Source organism: Lytechinus pictus, chromosome 3 (genome assembly GCF_037042905.1).
Source record: "Lytechinus pictus isolate F3 Inbred chromosome 3, Lp3.0, whole genome shotgun sequence".
Classification (NCBI taxonomy): domain Eukaryota; kingdom Metazoa; phylum Echinodermata; class Echinoidea; order Temnopleuroida; family Toxopneustidae; genus Lytechinus; species Lytechinus pictus.
This window is the reverse complement of record NC_087247.1, coordinates 19,546,351-19,551,237: the sequence shown is the minus strand read 5'-3', so window position 1 is coordinate 19,551,237 and position 4,887 is coordinate 19,546,351.

The following is a 4,887-nucleotide window of genomic DNA, read 5'->3' as shown; positions in this document are numbered from 1 at the left end:
AATCCAGAAATTCTCTTCATGAAGGATATGATATAACTTTGAACAAGGTCTTGACAGCTTCGATAGCTGATACACTATGAGTAAATACAACAGAGCGTTGAATATCTGGAGAGATTGGTGTAAGCAAAATAAGGTAAATTCTGACACAGCAGAACCAGAAGATATTAGTCGCTATCTTATTCATTTGTATCAAAGAGAAGCTCCTTATTCGAGGATAGAGTCGGCTTTTTTACGCCATTAAGTGGCATTTTGACTGCAAGTCAAGGATGAATGTTAATCCCTGTGATCGCAAGTTCATACATATTGTTTTACAAGGTTTAAATAAATTACTAAACAAACCGATCGTTAAGAAAGAAGTTATAACCCCAGACATTTTGAAAGCAGTTGTTGAGAAGTATGGATCTTCAACGAGTCTATTAGATATTCGATTATGTGCTATGATTTTGATTTCCTACGCAGGCTTTCTACGATTTGATGAAATGATACATATTCATAGATGTGATTTAGACTTGTATTTGTCTCATGTGAATATTTTCATCATGAAAAGTAAAACCGATATTTACGGGCAAGGAGCATGGGTTTCTATAGGTGCTACAGATTCCCCCACCTGCCCAGTATTAGCTTTGAGGAAATATTTGATTGCAGCGGGGCTTAACGATGCCTCTGATGAAGAATTTCATTTTAGGCCTCTAAATTACTGTAAATCCACTAATAGTTACAAGTTAAGACGTGGACAGTTGTCTTATACTAGATGTTTATAATTATTGAGAGAGGCGTTGGCGAAAGTAGGGTTGAATCCAAAGAGTTTTTGCATGCATAGCCTCCGAAGTGGCGGAGCCACAGCAGCAGCGAACTTTGGTGTTCCAGACAGGTTGTTTAAGAAACATGGTAGGTGGAGGTCGGAGACTGCTAAGGATGGATATATGAAAGACAATATGACGGATCGTCTTTCAGTTTCTATGACTTTGAGGCTTTAGAATTATTTTTATACCGGGTAAATTAGCCTCAGTATGATTATACGTATAACTTTGTTAAAGATGGATTGTAGGTGTTCGATGAGATTGTTGAATGAGACATGTATTATTCTCATTATACTTTAAAAGTTGGTTAAATTGAAATTATTGCGTTGTGTAACTAATTTTCTTGTTTACCCGTTCTTTGATTGACTGAGAGGGGGAGCTATATGTTTGGCTTGTCTTGCCGTCGAAGCTTGGTGCTCCCCTCGAAACAGGTATGTTTTTTGTAAAGTATATATAAATGTTTTCTATTTCAGGTGTTGATGTTGTTGCACTGGTTGTGCTTAAGGATAGTGAGGCGTGACTGAAAATAATTTATTCACGATTGAGAGTCGAATTAGGGAATAAATACATTTTCTTTTCTTAGCAGAAGTATCCGATTAGCATAACAATGCTTGCGTGAGGAGTGTCTGAATTCCTAAACGATTCGGAATTCACTGACCGAGTTCGACACAGCACAGTACGGACGTCTTATTCGGGATGGATATGTGGACGATTGACTGGATGCAAGAAGATAGAGCAAAGAGAATTCTGATGGATGGATAGGCCTTACAGCATATACAGTACATTGATGAGTTCTACGAGATCTGAACTCAGTGGGAGGCCTCGGAGTGAGCAAGTACATTCGTCAGTAAGTACCGTTCGTGCTGTCTTGCCGTCGAAGCTTGGTGCTCCCCTCGAAACAGGTATGTTTTTTGTAAAGTATATATAAATGTTTTCTATTTCAGGTGTTGATGTTGTTGCACTGGTTGTGCTTAAGGATAGTGAGGCGTGACTGAAAATAATTTATTCACGATTGAGAGTCGAATTAGGGAATAAATGGTGTTGCTATACTAGATGTATTCACCGTTTCAGGAGACCGACGCCACTCAACTACGTCATCCCGAGGGATGTTGCGTTATCTGCAGTATATAGGCCAAATACATGAATAGGCGTACCTGGAAATAGGGGAAGGGCCCCAAAGGTTGAGGGGTACAGGGGGCATCACTGATTATGGATAGGGTACTTTTCTGGATGGCGACGACTCTTGTTCTGGATGCTCAGTATAATCTGGTTTTACCACACCCACACCACCTCACAGATACAATAATTATTTCGCTTCCAAATTTTCCCACCAAGGGCTTATAACAGATAATATCTGTAATTCGACGCAATCTCATTATAATCATGATAATAATGGGGGTATCATTGTCATTATCATGTTATTACTTTATAACGAATACTGTTGCGAAAATAAAGTTCGAATCCTTGATTTATAAAACAATATGATTTGAACTCTGATTGATGAATTTATAATAACTTTAGGCTGGATATATATGGACCAGGATTTTTTTATTTCATCGCAGCTATTATGCTTACCTCTTAAACATGGAAAATCTGGGTGAGCAAAGCAAGCGCGGAAAAATAACTTTCTTTGATTACAGATTATAATTTCGTCATCAGAATGTAGCATGCATGGGTCTATGAGATACCCATGGTCATTTCTGTTTGAGTTAGGTCTTTGGAGGCCCCCTAAAATTTGCTCAAAAATACTAATCCACCCCTCCAGAAAAAAGTCAAAAGAAAGTAAATAGAAAATGACTACCACGAGCAAATTTAAACACACAAGAAAAACACCTGTCTATATAAATTCAAAAATCATTAATTCAAGGTCATTGAAATATTATTGTCATTGATTAAAGTCACAGGCTGTTCACAGTATTAAGAAATAATGTTGTTTTCTAATTTGAAACGCTTGTTCTTGAAATTCAGTAGATCCATCCATATTCAAGATGATGATCAGGCTCTTCCCTGTATCTGAAATTATTTTGGCAGATTAGCAATACTGTCTGGGTTCAGAGTGGGAGAAAGGGAAGAAACGAAAGAAAATTCATTTTAGCTATTGTTTCTCTTTCTTAAAGGGATGGTCCGGGCTGAAAGTATTTATAACTTAATAATTAGAGTAGAATTCACTGAGCAAAATGCAGAAAATTTCATCAAAATCGGATAACAAATAACAAAGTTATTGAATTTTAAAATTTAACAATATTTTGTGAAAACAGACGTCATGAATATTCATTAGGTGGGATGATGATGTCACATACCCACTTGTTATTTTGTATTTTATTATATGAAATTAGGTTTATTCAAATGTTTTCCTCCAAGAACTAGAAAATTTGGATTGACAACTGATTTAGTGCATTAGATATTTATTGCTGCAACTTATTTCATTATAAGGGAGACATATTATTCACACAAGTATGAACTAATGAAAAAAATATGATTTTATGTAATAACACAAGAAAACGGAAAGTGGAGATGTGACATCATCAGCCCACCTAATGAATATTCATGACGACTGTTTTCACAAAAAATTGCTAAACTTTAAAATTCAATAACTTTATTATTTGTTATCTGATTGCTTTAGTGAATTCTACTCTATATATTAAGATATAAATAGTTTCAGCCCGGACCATCCCTTTAATTTATTGTCAATTTATCAAATTTCTCTTATTTTTCGAAAACAGCTATAGGCACAAGCACACTGATAATTATGCAAATGAGAGAATTGTTGAAGCCACCCATTCACTGTTTATTTTCTTTGTATTTTATTGTTTGAAATATAAATATTTCCTGATTTCTGCAGGTTTTGCGATAAAGAGACGCAACATATTACAACAATGGCAATCGACATGAATCAAATCCTGTTTCAGATTGTATTCAGAAGAAAACTTAAGTTTTTCACATTTCTTATAATAAATACAAAATAAATAGTGTTTTGATGACGTCATCGGTTCCCTCATTTATTATACCCACCGATCTGTTTTTATAACTGTTTGATGAAAATAGGCGAAACTTTAAAACAATGTTATAGAATTTTACTTTGCTTCCAGTTTTGACGAAATATTGTGCTTGTTTGATTTTTCTATTTTTTTTAAATTAAAAATTAAGTTTATGCTGGGATGGAATGGCCCCTTAATATAGACTTTACTTTTATATTTTTTAAATTTCGGGAGCCGTTATTCGACATTGTCGATCAGTCCTCAACTTGGCTTTAAAACCATTATCATGGTTTCCAGTTTTAGTAGTTAGCACTCATTAAAATAAGATGCAATTAATAATATATTCTTATACCTTTACTCAAAACAGGTTGTCGTCAATAAAAAGGCCTAACACCTCTACTTTCCTGTTATTACCCGGGGTTATTATCCGATCTGAAAACAGGGAATTTTATGTGTGTATGTAATGTAGTTACATGTGACAATGGCCCGTATTCTGAAGTCGGGTTTAACTTAAACTCAGGCTTAAAGTTGTGGTTTAAGTATGGATAGCCAATTGTTACATGTTATACCGTTATACCGAGGTTTTTACCTGACTGCTAAGAAAGCACGAATGCCTGTGAGCAAGCAACCAGGGGACCGACGGCTTAAGGTCCTCTCCGAGGGCCCTGGTAATGAGGATAAAATGCCTTACCAAAGGGCACTAGCACACCACTTGGGAATCGAACCCGACGGTCACCGGAATCCGAAACCCCCGCTCTACCGACAAATCACTAATGGTAGAGATATTACGTTTCAGCTCATTTGGCTCTCAAATCATTCATAATTGTTTGGGAAGCATGAATAGATGATTGTCTTCACCATCGATGAATCAGGAAAGAACACAGTAAACATAAGAAACATACAACTTAATAAAAAAATTGACACTTTTGGCTTCCAATAATTTTAGCACAGAGTTAGACCATGCATGGTCTAAGTTAAACCTGACTTCAGAATACGGGCCCATGTGTTCAAGACTGTGATTCAATAATCAAATTTGTCTGCAATTACTTACAAAAAAAAAAAGAAGAAGAAGAAGAAAAGAGAGAGAGAGAGAGAAAAAAAAAATCTTC